Below are 22241 nucleotides of genomic sequence, written 5' to 3'. Positions count from 1 at the left end.
TGGGTCAGTGTCCATGACGCCTCTTTGGCTATTTGCATATGGCTATCGACCTGCTGGAACCACTGGGCTTCATAATCAACTCAGAGAAGTTAGTGCTGCTTCCAACACAATCCATCCAATTCCTGGGGTTCTTGAGAGATTCGGTCTTGGCATCTCTCAGCCTTCGGGCTAGGAAGGTGATTAATATCAGACACAAACTCAAGCGAATGATCTTCAAGTAGCAGACCTCCCTGGTGCAATTTGCGCAGATTGGAGTATTTCTCTCATCCTCAATTAAGGCAATTTTCCCGGGCTGCTTCATTACCAGAAGCTGCAAAGGTTAAAATCTCTCACCTCAGGAAGGGTCTCTCGTACACCCAACTAGTTCCACTGTCCAACTAGGTAAAAGAGGAAATGAGACGGTTAATGATTCATATGGAGGCCTGGAATGGCTGGGCTTTCTTCGGACCCCAACCCGACCTGGTAATCGAATCCGACGCCAGTGGCTCCGGCTGGGGGGCCCGTGTGAGGATTTCTCAACTGGAGGAAAATGGTCTTCCACAGAGCTGGCTTTTTCAACTGCTTGGAGTTGATGGTGAGGCCCTTTACCCCCAGTATGGAATAAAGACAGAGTAAGATGTTTAGTCTTTCTGAAGATGGCCAATGTGGAGGCAGTTCGTGTATCTCAGTCACCTGGGATGGACTTGTTCAAAGGCCTTGTCAGACCTCACCCAAACCATGTGGGAATACTGCTTTGCCAATCAGATTTCTGTGTCAGCGTAACATCTTCAGGGGCATTCCAATCAAGTGGGGAACTGGCACTCCCATCGTTGGAAAGATACAAGTCTCTGGAAACTGTATCCTCTCTTCTTTCGGCAATTGCAGGACTGGTGGGGCCCTTTTTCCATCAATTTCTTTGCATCCCGGCTGGATTTCCAACTCCCCATGTGGTGGCCACAGATGGCTTTATTCAGGATTGGAGTAAGGAACAGTCCTATACCTTCCCACCCTTTGCGATTATAACGAGACTGGCCGCCCAGACATGCAAGCAGCAGGCGGACCTGGTTGTGCTTACTCCAACTTGGAGGTCACAAGTCTGGTTTCAAGCAATGAACTTCCAATCCCTCTACCCCTTTTTTGGATCTTCTCCGGGATCCCCAGGACAACCCTCACACGATGATCTTAGTGGGTTCTCTTTGTCTCATGGTCGGAGGGTCACATGGAATATTAGAAAGTCCTGGGGATTTCACAGGAAGCTTGCAAGTGCCTGGGCAGACAGTACAAATAAGTGATACCGTTCTGCCTGGTCTAGATGGTTGGGTTGGTGTCTACAACACCAGGTGGACCCCATGGGGGCAGATGTTGTCCTGATCTTGAATTTCTTGGTGAGAATGGCCACATAAAGATTCACTTATAGATCTGTTAACACCTTCCGGTTGGCAATTTCAGTGGGTCATCTTCAGGTGGACGGTCGTCTGGTCTGGGAACACCTGTTGGTATGTAAGTTATTGAGTGGAATCAGGCTATCAATTCCCCCTGAGTCACAGTATTCAGTTGTATGGGATGTAAATAAGGTCCTAATCTTGTTCAATCATGGCCCTCTCATAAATATTTATCCAGAAAACAACTTTCAGCGAATTTGGCATTGCTGTTGTGTATTTTATCTTGCTGACATGTTTCATATGTTCGTGCCTTAGACGTTACAGGTAGAGTTTTCACCCCAGACGGGTGACGTTTCATATAACTTGAAGAACTAATTGTGACTCTACAATGATGTCATATTCGGCTTCTTCTCAAGTTCCTAAATTGTGTGTGGTCTACACCAATAAGAGGTATGAAGTGGTCACCAATGAGCTGACACCCCATGGGGAACATCAATTCCTGATTGCATTGACAAAACCTCACAGAGCAGTTTCATCTCCCACGATTGCCAGATGGGTCAGATGGACATTGCAAGAGGCTGGGATTGGCACTTCCCAATTTGGGACCCATTCAGTGAGAGGGGCCCTGGGCTCCAAAGACTTCGCTCTGGGAGCAAGACTAGAGGACATCTTCAATGCTTCGGACTGGTCGTACGCGTCCTCTTTTAAGACCTTCTATTTTAAACCAGTCCCTTCTCTGGCAAACATGGTGGTGAATCAGCGTTGAACCAGCCTAATCCTTGCCTCTGGGTCCTGCATAGAATTAAAAATTTCTTAGCAACTGTAAAGGAAAGTTTTGATTCTATTAAGGACTCAGGGGTGAGGATTAGCCCACCCTGGAGGATCCTACCCCGCCTGATGGACATTGTAGAATTCAGTGCTGTAATCTCTATTCGATGTTCGGATGCATGCCTTGGATGTTGAGATGTTCATGTATTGGACTGTACTGCATTTTCTCTCTGATGGTTGTACTGCATTGTTGATGTTGACACCGGTGAGGGGCACGTTTTTCATGGTTGTCTTTGTTAATTCGCAGGGACAGCTATTGGTAACAGGATTAGAGACAAAGAATGAAGTGCATGCCACAGAAAGAAAGAGGAAGCCAGAGGGTCGACCGGTATACTGACTGCATCCATTCTGATTGGACACTGTTTTGCAGTTCTTTCCCAATGTCTCATGGGAAATGTGGTTTTGTTCTTCTCCAAGTTACCTTTGGAAAGGCTGCTAGCTAATAGTACCAAAAAAAAAACCACCTAATTCTTGCCTACGAGTCCATAATAGAATTGAATCTTTCCTTTACTGTTGTTAGGAAAATTGTCATTCTTCCAGCATAGATATGGCAGAATTTTATCATCTTTTGTTTCAATCTTTATCGGGAAAGAGTATGAACCAGATTCATTGACGAGGTGCCACTGCATTGATTATTGAAAATTCCGTCAGAAAGCAGGCTACATTTTTCACTCTACCCTCACCGTAGAATGAAGCAGTTTCTCCCTCAGGCTAGTTACAGCAAAAGGTATTCTATAGTTCTGTATGCTGCATAAATCCACATTGGGAGATCTAAGTGTCACTGATATTTGTCTCTCTCTTTATTGAAACATCATCCACGCCAGTCCATTCCAGCCCCACAAGATAAACAAATAATTCCTACTTCTTCTTCACAAGAAGCGTCACAAAACTCCATTGAATGGAACATGTGGTGGTAAGTCCTTTGTGCTCATAGGTCTTTTAAGGTCTTTTCAGGGTGTCAGTTTGCCATCTATCTGCGGGGAAAAAGGAGGTGAAAGTAACTATTATTACCTTCTAAATCTAGGTCACTCTGTCACAGATTTGGGGGGTCATTAGGATGACGGGCGGACTTAGTCCGCCCGCCATCCTATCGGATAATGAGACCACCCGCCATAAGGTGGCGGGCGCATCCTGCATTTTTAACATTGTGGTGGGCGGCGCTCCTAGCACCGCCCACCACAATGCTGAAAATGCATGTATTCATTTGCATACAGAAAGCGGCAGGTTCCACGCGGTGCCAGCCGCATGGCGTATGCAAATGCAGGGGGGGTACCACAGGCATGGCGGTGGCGATCCGCCAGACATCCTAATGGGCCCCCAGGTATTAATCTACCAGCACAAACTAGTGAGTTTGAAGGCAGAATACCTTCATGAAAGTATTTTCAGCAGAACAAGTAATAAATATCCATGTTACTAATGAACTGTATCCTATTGAATTAACAGTGTGCTGTATCAATGATGGTTCAACATATTTCCCAGTTAGGACTACTAAAAATTGATTTTACCAAAAGTGAGACTTTTCGAAAATTGCAGCTAGCTGGAGACAGCCATTTGCCAAAGCACGTGTTGGATTTTTTTTAAATGTAAGTGTGGAAACCGCTTACATTTCAGAGTACAACACTAATCATGTGTTTCTAACTTTTCAAGAACTGATACTGCTGATTACCACAATGTTAAATCTGGCATCGTTCATGCAAGACCGTGCTCATTTTTATCACTTTTATTAGCACTTATCAAGTCTTTCCTGCGCCATGCTCATTCCCAATTTTGCTTCATAAGTAATGTTAAATAATTCTCGTTGGATCACATTTGCAATTTGAGCAACCTGCACCATTAATGAAAACAATATTGCTGAAAAAAAGTAAAATACCCTTGCAGTTTGGAATTGTTCAACAGGTCACAAATCCCCACAGAGCTGATGGCAAGCTGTAATATTTACTAGTCACAAAATATTGGTTCCAGTTTGCGACCAGTATATTTGCGACAAGTGAAGAATTTTAAGAACCAATCTATATAATAATAGTTTGGTTCATAAAATTCGGAATGGTAGCAGGTCAAAATCCGATCGACCCATGAATATAAATGAGGTAGATTGCAAATTGCAACGGGTAGGTGTGTCAGAAGGTGCCCGACCTTGGAAATGAGTTAAATTGGAGTGTTCAGATGTCCTTAAAATGGGAAACCCCTACAGAGCCCACTTTAGGGCAGCGTGACCGGTGCAGCCTCACCTAACACTGACTTTGGTGGGGGGAGCCTTGTTTAAAAATAACTATTTATCTAAAAGCACATGAACTTCCTATACAGCAGTTTTCAGGCAACAATAAAAAAAAAGTCAAGATAACTCTGGTGATTAATGTTCCTACTGATGGGAGATCGGAAATTTGTCTAGTGGCAGCTTTGACTCATCCCAAAGTAGCGTGGAGGGTTCATGTGCCTGCCCAAAGAACGTGTAACACTCAGATCACAGAACTGAGGTGCCCATTAGGATGTCGAGCGGATTTGCCGCCCGCCACCAATTTCCTTCCCGCCATATTAGTATGGCGGGGGGACCGCAGCAGACGGAAACACCGTCCACTGCTTTTCCGCCCCGGTCGCCTTGCGGCCGGGGCGGAAAATGTTTAATATGGTGGCGTTTCAATTAGACACTGCCAGCCATATTAAGATGGGCTTTGGGGAATGCCTTTCCGTGCGGCATGCAAAGACTCCCTGCGGGGGCCCGTTGCGGGTCCCCTGGGACTCCGGGGGGTGCGGGGTGCACATGGGGGGTACCTATGGTACCCCCCACATTTCAAAGTGCAACATGGCAGTCACCTGCCTGCAGCAATGACAAAAATACAGGATGCGCCCGCCAGTGTGGCGGGTGCATCCTAATGGCCAAGGCGCATCCGCCACTCGGATGGCGGGCGGTCCCGGTTTGCACGGGGATGGCGGGCAGGCAATGTCCGCCCGCCATCCTAATGGACCCCTAAGTGTGAGTGAACTATGAGTAGCACCTCTTATCCTCTTTCAGGGCGCGAAGCAGGATGGTCCCATCTCACAGCCTCCTGAAAGCCAATCACAACTCTGCAATGCAGAATTGTGATTCGTCTGAGCACCATTGTTGGTGCTCAGCCAGAGAATAGGTGGCTCGGCAGCCTACATGGAGAACATGCAAAGTACGCATGAATGTTTCGCCAGCCCCAGAGGGCAGGTCAAACATTCATGCGTACTTTAGGGAATGCAAGCCACTCCTCCCCTGCTCTGTCAGCAGAGCAGCTCCTCCCCGTCTCACCAGCTCAGCGTCAGCAACAAGGAAGAAATAAAATAACTTCTTTAGTGACACTGCTTAAAAGCAGTGGGGTGACGCTCCTCCGCCTTAGCGGAGGAGCTGCCACTGCTGGTAGTGAGGGAATTCTTGGAGAAATAGGTCATTAGGGGGTACTAAAAAAGACTACTGCTCCAGTTGCCACAAGCGCTAATGGCGGCCCAGAGCCCTAACCCGACCTGGTAAATACTTCTTCATTATTTCTCACCAGTGTGTTTGCCTGTCATCTCTTTCCTCTCCCTGTAGCTTTTGCTTGGAGAGTGGCAATGTTCCACATATTCCAGCTTCCTTTGCTGACACACATTCTGACATACATCACTAGTTAGTTCACACTTCGCAGATTTCACCTCCAAATACCTATGCAAACTTACGGTTTACTTGTGCTTCCTTTCTTTTTCTCCACTATTTACTTTGCTACCACAGTTACCCTATTACCACTAACCCTATTGGTGCTCACTGTTATAGAATCTCATATTGTGCATTCACATGCTCTTATGGTATGATCCAGGGCTTTAAGTGGGATGAAAAAACTGGCAGGTCTCTCAGAGGGGCTTGGCCAGTGTAATTAGGGGCGTGGCTTTAACAAACTTACCCTAATAATCTGTGTTTAGCATAGTGTGCTGTTGTAATTTGGTAGCAATTAGGTTAAGCATTAGCAGAAGAGACGATCTTGTCCATTTTGTGGAATCTGTTTTGTATTTGTCAGCCATTTTGTTTGCCATGTGCTACCATGTGCTCTGTCCTACCTTTCTGTTAACTGCTCTTGAAATCTGCCTAGAGACGAGATATATTTAGCATCTTCCACCTTCGCACATGCTCAGTTGAGCTTGCAGCTGTCTTTGCAGCTGCCACTAGAATTTAACTGTCAGGATGTGCCCCTGTTAGCTCCTCCCACTTGTTGACTGTGCATTTTCTGTATGACCATATATGTACCTAAAACCAGCATTTTGTACCTGTACTGCCTTCATCTGAGCCCCTGTGTGGGTATAAACGGACCAAGCTCCTTCCATTCAGGGTGCTACTTCATACATTACCGAAGGGTGCTGTTTGAATGTAGTTCCACCTCATGAGGTTTAATAAATACTTTGTTTTCTATTCCAGTTTCTGTGCCAACTTCTTCTTATTGGTCTGAGGACTCTGTGCAGAGAAGGGTGAATCCCTTGCACTGGTAGGCCTTGCTAAGGCCCACTATTACAGTGCCGCCCGACTTGTATTTTGTTGTTTCTGTCATTGCATCCAAATATGTGAGACAACAAGTAACATCATACCTACAACAAGTAAGGACTATTGGCTTTGTCAATGGTTATTAGATGCAAAAGATAAATAAGCTGCAACTATGGCTTGTTACATTTAATATTGAAAACGCTTCCTAATAAAGCCCTGGTGACCCTACCACAATGTTGCTGCTCTTGAGTTTCAGAAAGAGAAGGGGAATCCAGAAAGAAAATTACTCTTTTAAGGATTTCCCTTCCCCCACAACGCTCACCTGGCATGACGTCATGCTGTAACTTCTCCACTAGTGAGAAGTGAGCAGTGTGGGCAGCGCACATCGATGTGCTTGCTGTCTCGAAATGGGTCTCTATCGGGCTGTTTTGCGCCCTGGCACTTTTTTTCCAGACTGCAGTGACAGCAAACTGCTCTCACTGCAGTTCGGAGAAAAAATGAACCACCTGAGACAGGGCTCAAAACAGAGCCCGATAGAGACCCGTTTCGAGGCCCTCTTTAAAAAACAGCCGGTGCTCAGACCGCTTGAGACCCGGCTCACTTAAAGCCCTGGTATGATCCACAATTGCTCCCAAGTTTTTATCAGGCCGGTACCACTCCTACATGTCTTTTCTGTGTGCATTTGCTTCTTCCAGACCCTACGATTGGTCTCTTTATTGCTCAAGTTACGTGAGTCTAACATGGCGGCCACCCCCTCCCCAGTATACCTTTGGTAGAGCATCCTATACTTTCTTTCACCTTTGCCCCAGGCTCTTGCATTCCCTTCTCCTGGTTAACTCAATTTTATTTGAGATATCACTCACCATGAGCCCTCCTGGCCACCTCTTACACAGAAATGTTCATTTTATTTTTGCACATATAATAATATATTTTCTTTTTCTTATTACTTATTCTGCGCCATTGCATTGCTGCGCATGACTCTCTGACACCTAGTGCTAATGACTTTACACTAGGCACTTAGCGTAACTTCAACATGGCAGCACCATTTTTAATAGATATCTGGTTGAGCTCTCTGTGTTTTCCTTTCATGTATTTCAATAGGGCAGCAGCTGTTGCCCAACCCGCTCATCTGTTTGTTCACTATGCATTATAAACATACCGGAAGTACCTTGGCTATAACTAGCAAGGCTTCACACCATGCCATACCTCGGATTACCACTGGACCGTCCTGTTTCTCGGTCCCACCTCATACAGTATTTGATGACTTTGAACCTGCATTGAAGTACTATTTCTTATATTCATAATGTAACCTGTTTCTGTGTGACTAGGACTACGTCTCAGATCAATTGCCACAACACACCATTTCCCATCCTTATTTTTTGCTTCTGACCAGCCTTTTAGATATTTGCAATGTCATTACTGTTGGAACACTATACAGTCCCATGCCAAGACAGACCTTCTATACCGTACATGGGTATATTTTTCAACATCGGTAACCCCTGCTACTTGCCATTCATTCCTCAGGACCTCTGGAAAACTGTAATAGGAGCCTTAATCCTCTCAAAAATTAACTACGGCAACACATTATTTTTGGGCATTGACAAGTATCAGACTGCCAAATTGCAGTCATTACAGCATGCCGCAGTACGAGTACTACTTATCATCGCTAAATATCACTCCATCTCCGCTAGCAATAATCAACTCCATTGGCTCCCGATCCAACATCTTGTTGAATTTAAATTTAAAGCTCTTTGTTTGGTACATAAGGCGCTGTATGGTGGGGGAGCTATGGATATGCAGAAACTATTTAGCTCATGTTCCTCATTACAGAATCTTAGATCAGCCAATACAGGACTAGTTCAGGTTCCAAAAATCCAAAAAGCCAGAAGGGGAGGGAAAAGCCTATCCCACTGGGCAGCCAAACTTTGGAACAGGCTGCTGATTACTATTCGGCTACAGCCTAATAGGCTTCAGTTTGGGAAAATGGTCAAGACCTGGCTATTTCCCCCTAAATAAACTCTGTTACTAAGCCTGGTCACCCACAACACATCACTTCTAGCGCCAAGACGCTGCGGCATACGTGGGCTCTACAAATACTTTACTTACTTACCTGCCATTTACTATTTCTCATTCAGGTGATTGTTGAAACTTTTGTACTTACTTAGCCTATATGCTTTATTTTACAATCTGTTTACATATTAGCTGCCACATTGGAGTTATTCCCTGTTACTACTCCCCATGATAAGACCCTGAAATCATGTAATAATGCTTGAACCATGCCTGTCTTCCTTCCCCGGGGACAGAGACATGGTTTTTTGACTGTGACTTCTACCTTCCCACACCCTGCATTATGGCCTTTTGGATTTCTGGTATTTTATCTGCCTATGGTTCCCGTCTATGTTACCCTTATACTCTCATATCTGACTATCACCCAAGTAAGTAGCCTGTCCTCACCAAGGTGATTTCTGATATTTTCATCATACCTTTGAGGGGCTGCAGGAACATAGCTGTACTTTCCATTCCATCCATCCTCCTGATTATTTTTTGCATATTTTCACCTGACCATGTCGCTGACTTCAATTTGAATTTCTTAATGAACTCTGGCTGCATTCGGGGAATTAAATGCATGAGTTCCCTTAAATCGTACACATATTTCCAAAACTATAGACATACATATTGATGGTATGCTTTTCTTTCACCATTGTTTGATCGTATGGACATTCTCTGGTTGCACTGTTTGTACTCTGTTCAAAATAGTGTGTAATTGCAACAACGTAATACATTTTTTCAAACTCTGAGTGCAGCCTTGATGCATTTGTACTTGTACTATAACCATGATTTATTATGTCAATATCTTCTCTTTTCTGTTGATGTAAAATCTCTGTCTATGATATTATTGTGTATCAGTATTTGGGTTTATCAATAATTTATGTTTCTTTCCTCTTTTTCTTCACTCACTTTTCTTTCTTCATTCAATTGGTCTTAATATGACTACATGCTACATGCTGTATATGTTCTCATGGTATATTTTGATGAACACTTTATTTATCTCACACTTTGTCTACACAGTCAGCCTTGAGAAAGTCCTAGGCCTGTGTGCCTTGAGGGGTAAAACATGTGTTGGCTGTCTCTTGTAAACATGGGGGTTTTGACTTTGGAACCCCATGCAACTGAAATATTAATAGAAGACGTTGCACTAATCAGGGATTACTGAATTTGAATACATTGGAACTATAAAACAACATACTATACATCAATTCAGCTCTGTCCGAAATCTCTTTGCAAATTGCCACTCACCCTGATTGGAAGACATCACACCCATAGTGTCCTGCATACCAGCAAGTCTCTGGTTGCTTTAAAAAAAGCACATACATTCTAAATGCAGCCCTTTTCCTCAAAGAAAATGGGCAGCATTTGAAAAAGGAAATTCTTGTGTTTTTTAAACTTCTTTTATGAGTGCCCACTGGTTCTTTCTACCACTGCTTTCTTTTCAACTATTTTACTCTTTGCATTAAGAAAGATGATAGAGTCGCAAGGGGACTCCCCCCCCCCTTTTTGTGAATGCATTACCACCTCCTTTAAGGTGCCTGTTAAATGTTGATGTTTTGTTTCGGGATTTTGGTCACAAACCATTGATATGTATGCTCAAAAACATTTTTCTAGCTGTGAAAGTGGGGCACCTAAGAAGTTGACAAGTTGTTACGAGAATTATTCAATAGTATCTTTAGTCGTATTGATCGCACTCCCAGCCTTATGGTATTCTCCTGAGATAAGAATCAACTTAAGCATGTAGTATAGTATACGCATCATCAAATCTATCCACCCATTTGATAAAATATCCTGTCATGAAGTTAGATGGGCAGATATCAATGTGGAAAGACCAGCTGTCTCCACCCATTCTTACACGTTTTAGGGAAAGGTGACAGGATCTGGTGTAACTTGCAACGGGACCTCTGCAATGGGAAATTGCTGTTTGGTGGTCCCGCCACGAGTGCAGGATCCCCGCTGTGACTGCCAGACCTCCACCACAAATGCAGAGACCATTCGTGAATCAGGACCTTTGTCCCCATCCACTGTGACCTAAATATACTTACACAAATCTACTTAAACTCACATGTCACCCTTATAGTCTTGTCCAACCTATTGATCCGAGGGTTTGTACTTGCTTTGTATTTAAATGTCGATCTTAAGAAGACGTAGTAAATACTAGTTAATTGACTGACATAAATGGAGATATTCAGTCACCTTACGTGAGCTTTGTGTAAAGGTATTTTTCTTTATGTAGAAAAATCTTACATACCTAGTAAAAGATCTATAAAAAAGCCAAAATAATGTTCAGTGGTGTTCTGTGCATTGGCAGTTGCGATGGGTGGTGCATTACTTTGCCAACTGGTAAACTCAAAGGTTTAGCTACCTAGGAGTATGGTGGTAAGATAATGTATATGTTCTATACTGACCAGGAAGCTGGATACAGGTTATTTGAAGGAAAGGTGGGCATTCAAAGCCTTTATTTTACTTTATTATATTGAAAGTATTATAAAGCGCGAGCATGACCCTTGCCGGTATCAGAGCGCTGTACACAGAGGCAGAAGCATGCATGAACTCAGAGCAGTCGAGGTCAACATTTTTAAAACAAAGAGAAGTAAACAATCATAGTCAGATACCTACTAGTTCAGTTTCTCATATAGTGCAAAAAAAATAAATTCCCGTAACATTCAGTGAAACAATGATATAGTGGCTCATCACAGCATAGTAGAGTATATTACAAATCTATAATCGGTCCACAAAGTAATATTGAATTTTAGTTCCGAAAGGGACCTGGAGTAAAATAACAGTTTAACAACCAATCAAAAATACATAGCGAAAAATACGTTTGGAAAAAATGTCAAATCTGTCAACAAGGGGACTAGAGAAATAGTACAAGAAAATGCATTTAACGTTCACTCAGGAAAAGCCATTTAGACTGTTTCTTGAAATAGGCAGTGGAGGGATTGGTTCTCTTCTCCGTAGGAAGACCGTTCCAAATTCTAGGTGCAAGGCCAGAGAAAGCACATTTGTACATACTTTTCTTTTTGAATTTAGGAGGTTTCAAGAGTAGTGTGGACGTACTTCTTAAGTTTCGACCGGATCCAGAAAGAACAAGCTTGTCCGCCAGATAAGCCGGAGTGTTGAAATGCAGGGCTTTATGTGTGAGGCAAACTATTTTGAAACGGATCCTGGCTTCAACAGACAACCAGTTGAGCTGCAAAAGGTCAGATGTGATGCGATCGTGTTTTTTGGAGCCTGTGATGAGCCTGGCTGATGCATTGGCTCTCGTGGGAGAAATATCAGGGTAAATTGGGTAGTCTGAATGCTCAATGGCAATGTAAATGGGTTATATGGAGTTCAGACAAAGAGGTAGCCGAGTACAATATAGTTGCAAGTTCTTAAATTTATAGCAAATATTGAAGTCAAATTCAAATATACAAAGAAAAGGTGCTTGGTGTCCTCAGTGTAAGGTAGGAACCAAACAAAGAAAATGTATTGACATTCGTGACAAAATAAAACCTGGTTTCCTTGGTTTTAAACAAACGATCATTTATTTTTTTAGAAATTGTTTACAACACTGTAAGCAATTGTCAGTGCTGAAACAATGATTCGTTCTTTCTAAAGTCTATGGCGTTTTGACCCTTCAAAGAATACAGGGTCTCTTCAGGACCTAATAATATAGGGACTATGGAAATTAAAAAGGAGAGTGAAGTAAGCTAAAATCCGATGCAAACAATATGTATCGATAAATTACTCCAAAGGCCAACTATCGAGAGGTACTTGAAACAAAAACAATTGATATGCACAGCCAGGTAATGTGCAAACACCGGTTGAGTGAGAAAAAAAAGGAAAAGGAACTCACACTGGACCCAGCCGGGTACTACAGAAGAGAGAGAGAAAGGAATAGTGAGATACAGGACATGGCATAGTTAATGGACATGTAATGAAAGAAGGTTGTTCAAGCTTACCTCAGTGCAGCCACGGCCCGTTGAGAGAGTTTCGGTGGGGCGGAGAGGCGGGGCAGGGGAGGAGCAGGGTGGGGGGTGCTAAATACTGGAGTATGGATAATTGAAGGTAAGTAAACAATTTAATTAATAAAACATATTTCTTAGCGCGCCCTGCATCGCAAAATGCAATGCAGGGTGTTTTGGGAAAGAGTAATATATGAAAAATGCAATATAATTCAGTAAGGTATAGGGCCTAATGTACGATTTCCCAATTGCAAAAAGTGGGTGCAAATTGCATACCGTCTTTTTGGGAATGAAAACGAATATAGTAAAAGGGAGGAGGGCGACAGAGGGAGAGGGTGACAGAGGGAGGAGGGCGACAGAGGGGGGAGGGTGACAGAGGGGGGAGGGCGACAGAGGGGGGAGGGTGACAGAGGGGGGAGGGCGAAAGATGGAGGGAGACAGACAAGAGACAGACAGAGGTAGGGAGACAGACAAGAGACCAAGTTAGGGAGACTGACAAGAGACCAAGGTAGGGAGACAGACTAGAGACAGAGGTAGGGAGACAGACAAGAGACAGAGGGAGGGAGAGAGAGAGAGGGAGGGAGACAGAGAGAAAGAGGGAGGGAGACAGAGAGAGAGAGGGAGGGAGACAGAGAGAGAGAGGGAGGGAGACAGAGCGAGGGAGCTGGAGAGGTAGACAGAGAGAGAGAGGGAGACGGAGTTAGTGAGACAGAGGGAAACAGAGGGAGGGAGAGAGAGGGAGAAAGATAGAGGTAGGAAGACAGTGAGAGAGGAAGTGAGAGAGACAGACCGAGATAGAGACAGAGACAGGGACAGACAGAGACAAATAGAGGCAGAGACAGGGACAGGGGCAGACAAATAGAGACAGACGGAGACAGAGGGAGGGAGACAGGGACAGACAGAGACAGACAGACAGATAGAGGCAGAGAGGGAGACGGAGAGGGAGAGGAGAGGGAGACAAAGAGAGAGGGAGATGGAGACAGAGGGAGAAGGCAGAGGGAGGCAGTCAGGGGGAGACAGAGAGAGGGAGACAGACAGAGGGAGACAGACACATTGACGGAGACAGAGGGATGGAGACCGAGGGACAGAGACAGAGGGAGAGGGACAGACACAGAAGGACGGAGACAGAGGAAGGGAGACAGAGGGAGGAAGACAGAGGGAGGGAGACAGAGGGAGGGAGACAGAGGGACGTGACAGAGGGAGGGAGACAGAGGGATGGAGACAGAGGGACGGAAACATAGGGAGACAGAGGGTGACAGACAGAGGGCGACAGACAGAGGGTGACAGACAGAGGAAGACAGACAGAGGGAGACAGCGAGACAGAGGGAGGGAGACAGACAGAAGGAGACAGAGTGAGAGAGACAGAGGGAGACAGAGGGAGAGACACAGAGGGAGAGAGAGGGAGGGAGACAGAGAGGGAGACAGAGAGAGAGCGGGAGACAGAGATAAAGGGAGAGAGAGAGGGAGAGGGAGAGGGAGAGAGGGAGAGAGAGTGAGACAATTGGAGGGAGAGAGGGAGAGAGACAGAGGGGGACAGAGGGAGAGAGACGGAGGGAGAGAGGGAGGGAGACAGAGGGAGAGAGAGGGAGGGAGACAGAGAGAGGGAGACAGAGAGAGGGAGGAAGAGAGAGAGAGGGAGAGAGAGAGAGAGGGAGCGAGAGAGACAGAGTGAGACAGTTAGAGAGAGAGAGAGGGAGAGACACAGAGTGAGTGAGAACCGCCCCCGAATCCCCCTTAGGTGGTTCGGGCTTGCTACGCTCGATACACTGCCTTACTGTGTCCCAAGATTATGCATCTCCAAAAAGTGTGTCCCCAACATGAAAGGTTTGGAAAGCTGTGTTGTAGGGTGTGAAGTATTTTGAGTTTTGTAGAGTGTTAAGCCCCAATAATACTATTTTCTCAAATGTGAGAAACTGCGTGGCATGTCCCTCCACCTTCAATACTAAAATGTTCGAACAGGATGACATAAAACATGCCTTACAGTTTTTTCAAACTGCAGCACATGTATCGTAGTGTACTGCATTTGGTGCCCATGTGGCTTGCCATATATAGGGCAAACTCAGCAACCTGTTAAAGCAAGAATTGGGCAACACATGAGCCGCATCAGGCAGTCAGCGCTTAATACACAGCTGGTGGATCATTTTGCAGCGCAAAATCACACAGTGGATGACATTAAATGGCAAGTCATCGACAAGGCCGCTCTACCGCCAAGAGGAGGAGACATGACCCAGATTCTACAGCCGCTAGAACGCCGTTGGATTGAAAAGACTAATTCGATCACAAAAGGTCTGAACTTGGCAGAGGAATGGAGAAGCTGTGTTACTCTGCTGTCCTCATGACCACATAAGACACCCCGTGGCTCTTGATCCTACATCGATCACTGACATAATATCGATTACACTAATATAGAATGACAAAAATATCGAGGTTAAAATATCGAATACAAAAATATCGAATTCCTATCTACAAACAGGTAAGTACAAAAATATTGAATCCAAAATATTGTTTAAAAAAATATAGTTAGTCAAAATATCGAATTTTTTTAAATGTCTTAAAAGTAATTTAAAATTAATGAAATAGTAAAATAATCAACTAAAATATACTTAAAATACTTAATTACCCTTAAAATTATTAAATAATTAATTTAGGTTATAAAAAAACATACAATTTAATTTTTTTAAACATATATATATATATATATATAGATTAACATAATATTAATAAAAATATATAATATTTTTACCATAGGATAGCGGGAGGGAAAAGTATACTATTACCACTCCAGTGAGTGCAACAGTAGGGGAAGCGTTGAATAGCGTAGAGGGAAAAATTACTATTCCCACTCCAGTGAGTGCAACACTAGGGAAATCGTTGGATCGCCTAGGGGTAAAAATGACTATCCCCACTCTAGTGAGTTTAACAGTAGGGAAAGTAAATATTAAATATATTAATAAAAATAAATACAATTTCAATACCAATAAATAATTTATTAAAAGTAATGACCAATTTAATATAATATAATAATAAATCAAATAAAAATACAAATACACATTAATTATTAAAATTGATTACCTATTAATAAAACTTAATTACCAATTAACAATTAATTATTTAACAATAAAAAAGTAATTAATAATTAATTCAAAATAAATACCAATACATAAATTAAAATATTTAAGTATTTACAATTAAATTACTTCCCAACCTATTCCCCTATAAACCCACAACCCGCTACGGAAAATAAATTAATAAAATTAATATAATTATTACTTAATCAATGAATAAAAAATAATTACTAATTAAAAATTAATTAATTACAATTAAAAATTAATTAACAATTAATTCAAAATAAATACCAATAAATAAATTTCAATATTTAAATATTTACAATTAAATTACTTCCCACCCTATTCCCCTATAAACCCACAACCCACTACAGAACTAAAACGCAAAATTAAATTAAAAATAATTAATAATTTCTAAAAATTAATATTTTATTTAAAATATTTAAATTACTTCCCACCATATTCCCCTATAAACCCACAACCCGCTATAGAATTAAATTACACAAAAAATTAAATAACATAAAATTCATTACTTAAAATATACACTTTTCACACATATACCAACATACAAAACACTTTAAAAAATTCGATATTATTAAAAATTCGATATATTTTTATACCTATATTATATACTTTTATATTTTGACTTTCTTTATAAAAATCGATATTAAATTACTTACCTTACATTCGATATTTTTGTTGACTATATTCTGTCCATTCGATATTTTGTCCATTCTATATTTTTACTTCGATATAAATGAAAGTCGATATTTTGAAGTCAATATTTTGTGTAGTTACCATTCTATATATCTGCTAGTCTCTGACCCTCAGAAAAACAGAATATTCCTTGGTTTCCTAGCACAGACTCCTCCCATAAATATACAACCACAATGTAACCAACATTGTTAGCAAGCTTATCCTATCCCTGTATATTTTGCGAATATGTGGCCACAGACGATTATGATTGAATACATTAGGTCTACTGTACGTGTCTCACAAGGAGGGGCTACTTATCAATTGAAGTGTCCAAGAGCTGTGTTGTGCACTACATGATTTTAACAGAATTTTCTCCACTCCAGTTACCTGTGTGTAAAACGATGTATATTTGTATTGGATGTTGTGCCTTGGCACCATGTTTAACAACCATGTGAATATTTACCTGTGCTTTTCATTATGCACTACATGAGTTTAACTGAATCCTCGGTACTTCAGATATCTGTGTGTAATACGATACATATGTGTATGGTATGTTCTGCCTTGGCACTTTACAATTATGTGAACACTTACTTCTGCCTTTCATGTACTCTGTATCAAACTACCCCGGAAGATGAACGGATGGTTTATAAGTAAAAGAAGGATTTTAACGCATTATGCATAATTAAAACACACTACGCGTTTAATGATATGCCACAGTCCAAACCCGGTCTTTCTACCCTTTTCTTTCTTTTCTGGCGTTCTACACATTTCGAATGACTGTCGTGACGTACTCCGTCGGTGCAGTCCGGTTCGTGCCAGTATTTAACAAGGTTGCATTCACGCATCCGCTGTCATTGCACCCAGACGGGGAGGGACACGTAGCAATGGCACGCGTCGTCCCAAAAGTTTCACTAAAGGTGAGCCATTCTGCCATTGAGCGGAACCTGTTTTCTGTTCCTTGATTATTTGAAAGTGACTAACCCCCGCTTGCCCTACACAAGTCTATTGCTACTGTATCGGGTTATTAAAATCTACGATGTATGGGACCACAGCAGTAACTAATGCACTGGCCACATCGAAGCTTTATTATTAATTCGTAAATGTGCCTCGTAGCAACTGCACCAGGCCCCAGGCAAATAAGTGCCAACACTAACTCTTCAGAAAGGCTTTCATCCTGACTGTCCCCGCATATTTTTGCAGGACTTCATTTGCTGGGACACATCCTGTTCCTCTCGACAAAGCATCGTCCTTGCATCATCGCGCTTAACAGAGAGATGCAATCAGAGTAAGGTGACATTTAATTTCAGTAGGGGCCTATGTTTTCCTTGTGTTACATATAGGACTGATAATATTTTTATCTGGCTACAGCGCACATCTCCTTGCTGCAACACAGGCTCCATCACAACTCAAGCCTCATCCACTAGCGACAGCCCCTCCCCTATCTCTCCCGCTTGCCTCACACTGAGGTAAGCTTGAAAAACCATATTTCATTACACGTCCATTACCTATGCCATGTCCTGTATCTCACTATTCCTTTCTCTCTCACTTCTGTAGTACCCGGCTGGGTCCAGTGTGAGTACCTTTTCCCTTTTTTTCTCACTCAACCCGTGTTTGCACATCACGTGGCTGCGCATATCAATTGCTTTTGATCCAGGTACCTCTCGATAGTTGGCCTTTGGAGTAATTTATCTATACATAATGTTCCCATCGGTTTTTAGCTTACTTCACTCTCCTTTTTAATTCACAGATATCCCTAAATTAATAGGTCCTGAAGAGACCCTGTATTCTTTGAAGGGTCGAAACGCCGTCGACTTTAGAAAGAACAAATCATTGTATCAACACCGACAATTGCTTACAGTGTTGTAAATAATTTCTAAAAAAATTAATGATCGTTTGTTTAAACCAAGGAAACCAGGTTATAATTGTCACGAATGCCACTACATTTTCCTTGTTTGGTTCCTAACTTACACTGGAGACACTAAGCACGTTTTTTTTTGTATATTCGAATTTGACTTTAATATTTGCTATAAATTGCTGGAAAACATGGCGGCCGCAGGCTAGCGCGGCTCGCACACCTCTTCAGAATCTCACCCTACACCCTACTCTGTCCAAGCGAGACCATGCCGCGGAACGGCGTTTCTAGACAGACAGCGATGTAGAGGACACGCTTCGTAAGGCAGGGGGAATAAACGCAAAAAACGAAGAAACCGGGCGGCAGCAAAGCGTACACTGACCCCCGGTCTTGATTGATGTGCCTGCCTGCTGTGACCCGCCCTCTTCCGCCCGCGTTCCTGCCTCGCTGGAGACAAGCAGCCGTGGAGCTTCGGCGTGGCCGCACGGCGGCTGCCCGGGTGCTCCGAGGAGCCGTGGTGGCGGAACGGAGGAGGAAGGGGGGCCAAGTTGAGAGCTACGTCGCAACAGTAAATCCGGAAACAGGCTCGAAGGTGAGCGGGGGTATATCAGCGTGTTTGAAGGACAAGGTAGGCACGGCAGACTTTAGTGTAACGGACTGTAAGGCAGTCAGAGACTCCAGCAGGGACACTGACTCTGAAGGGGGAAATAAGCCCGTAGCTCTAAGGAATACTAGGAGTGGGAATAAGAGTTCAGAGAAAGGGCGCAGGGGATCAAAAAAAAAAAAGACAACCTCAGGGGTGCTCCACAAGTACCACTAGCGAGTTGGTTAAAGACATTAAGCAGAAAAGGGGAAAAAGTCAACCCCTAAAGAGACTCAGCGGCATCACCCCTTCGCTACGCACGTTTTTTAAAGTACTACCCCAAGTACTGGACATTACATCAGAGATGGCGACTGCCGGGACAGGGAGTTCAGAGGCACAGACAGTTTCAACATTAGTAATCGCATCAACACCTACACCTATACCCAAGTTTGAAGGTGGGTCGAAGGAGACAACAGCGCCTGTAGTACTACCACTCCCAATAGCCACCCCTGTTCCCAGTACAGCAAATGGGTTAGCGGAGCCCCCCGCGCCTATAAATGAAACGGAGGTCACAGCTGTAAGTAACCAGCAATCCCATGAAGGATACCAAGGGCCCCAAAAGGGGGTTGCCTGTAACAATGTAGCAGCACCAGACGGAGGTGGAGGTGAGGGCGATTTGGAAGGCCCAGGGGTTGGGAATACACTGGAGGCCCTAGTAAAGTCAATAGCCGCAATGAGGGAGGAAATCCGTGCTGATTTCGCCGTTTCTAAGGTGAATCAGAATGAAATTAGAGCATCCTGTGACATGCTGGACCAAAAAGTGGACGGCTTATGCGCAAGGACAGAGGTTTTGGAAGGTTCTGTGGGACTATTGTCATCTAATCTCGAGATAGCTAGATCCAAAATTCAAGCACTGCAGAAGGATGGTGAAAGTATGCGAGAGCGAGTTGAGAGTTTGGAGAATTATTCCCGGAGAAATAACCTGCGACTCTTAAAGATCCCGGAAGGAAAAGAGGGCACAAATCTTAAAAGCTTTGTGATCAAGATCCTAAAAGATTCTCTTATCTTGGAGGAGTCAGCTGAGATGCTTGACAATGACATCCAGCGAGTTCACTGTGATCCATTCCGCCTAAAGCCAGGGAGAGATAAACCTAGAAAGGTTTTGATTAACTTCCTAACGTTCTCACTTAAAGATAAGATCTTGAACCTCGCACTGAAAGCTAGATCATTACAGGGCCCGGACTTCTCTTTTGAGGTGCGATCAGACCTATCCAAGACCACGCTTGACAGGCAATGGGAGTTGGGGCAGCGCATGGAAAAATTTAGAGCTGTAGGCGCCACTGTCCAGATGAGGTTCCCAGCATTTTTGCGTATTATGTACAACAATAAAATGCATAATATCCGTTCACCCTCGGAAGCAGATGAGCTACTAGAATCTATTAGAGACCATGCACAGGCTCAGGCTCAGAATAAAGGATAGTGGGTTACTTACGTCTGGTCTATACTAGTTCTGTTAAAGACTATATAGCCCTGAATCACAATGGGTAAAAATCATGGTAGGAAGGGAAATGAATAGAAAAAAATAAAAATAAAAAGAATTCAAAAAAAAAAAAAAAAAGGGGGGAAGGGAAACAACAAAGGGGGGGTGAGTAGGAATGAGTTATAATAAATAAATAAATGCATATAAAAAATAAATAACTACACCTGCTATTAGTAAAGATATAAAAATAAATTCCTTCTCTATTTTTTCTCCTAACCTATCTTATGACAAGAGTGAGTGTAGGGGAAACACAAGTTAAATTAAAATCTAATAAGGTTTGTGTGTATACGAGTGTGCATACATATATATATATATATATATATATATGTATGAATCTTTGTATAATCAAAGGTGTAGGTAAATAGGAGTGGAAACAATAATAATAACAAGAATGACCCACTCGCTGCATTCCCTTCACCTTGTAAGAGTCCTCTGACATCACAAATTAAGTTTCCTCTCAACAGCCATATTGGTTCTGAGTCTGTCTACAGACTATACTAATAGGGTGGAGGTGAGGTTGGAGAGTCGTTGTGGGTGTAAATCTGGCCATCCACCAGGTCAGAGTAAGTAGGGGAGGGTTTTCCTGGGGAGGGTGGGTGCGGGGGGGGAGGGGGAATAAAGCAAAAAATCCTCATAAGTCTGCCTACTATTTTGCGGAATGGTTATTTCTGACATCTGTCCAACATCAAAAATGGCAAATATTAAGGTTCCCGCAAGAGCTGTTGGGAAAGGTTGATACGAGGGGGGTAGCGGTGGTACCATGACAGCTCTCCACTATTTGTCCTGGAATGTCAATGGCTTGCGAGGGAGAAGTAGGCGGGAGCGTATAATGCAGTATCTGAGGGACTCCCCGGCGCAAATCATTGCAATTCAAGAGTCACACCTTCTTAAATCAGAGGCAGTAGAGATACTCAAAAAACAGAAATGGGTCGATAAATTCAGCTCTACTGACCACAATGCTAATATTCAGGGGGTTATATTTATTTTTAAAAGAGCTGCGAAAGCCCAAATCTTGGAGTGCATAGAGGACCACACAGGGAGATGGCTGATATTGAGAGTTCAGTTGGTGGGTCAACGGTACACCTTGGTGGGCTATTACGGCCCAAATTCGGATGATCCATCGCATTTGGACGCCGTCAGAAATCACCTGCTACTTTTTCAGGATCCGGTGATTTGGATGGGCGATTTTAATATTGTGCTGAATCCTAAATTAGATAAATCAGCAAATTCGCGGGCCTGTAGTTCACCAAAGTCTAGGCGAACTCTATTAGCTATTATGGTTCAGCTAGGCCTGGCGGACCCTTGGCGGGAAAGAGCAGGCAGTAAATTGGGGGTTTCCTATCGGAATAGTCGTTTCAAGCACTCATCCAGAATTGACTATGCTCTGTTTACTTATAATTTGAAAGACGCTTTAATAGCGATTGATTATCTCCCATCTCACCTGTCAGACCATTCAGCTCTTGTTTTTTCAATTAGATCCGACAGTAGGAGGCAATATCCTTCTTGGTCTTTTGACCGGACACTCCTACTTGAAGAAGGTGAAGTGAATTTCCTGGCCGCAGAGACAACTGCTTTTTTTGAAATTAATATGGAGTCCTCCTCTCCAGAAGTGGTTTGGGAGGCCTTTAAGGCCTTTTTGAGGGGCTGCATCACAAGTAGGTCCTCATATCGGAGTAAAAAATACAAAGATATGATAGATAGTTTGGAACAGGAAATGAAGGGCATTGAGTTCAATCTAGGTCAGTCTCTAGGTTCTCCTGAGGAACAGTTAAAATTGGCTGAGTTAAAGCACCAACTAGAAAATATACTACAAGAGAGGGTTAATAAAAGATGGAATGCAAGTAAGATT

This window comes from Lissotriton vulgaris, chromosome 5 (genome assembly GCF_964263255.1).
Source record: "Lissotriton vulgaris chromosome 5, aLisVul1.2, whole genome shotgun sequence".
Taxonomy (NCBI): Eukaryota; Metazoa; Chordata; class Amphibia; order Caudata; family Salamandridae; genus Lissotriton; species Lissotriton vulgaris.
This window is presented reverse-complemented; position numbering follows the sequence as displayed.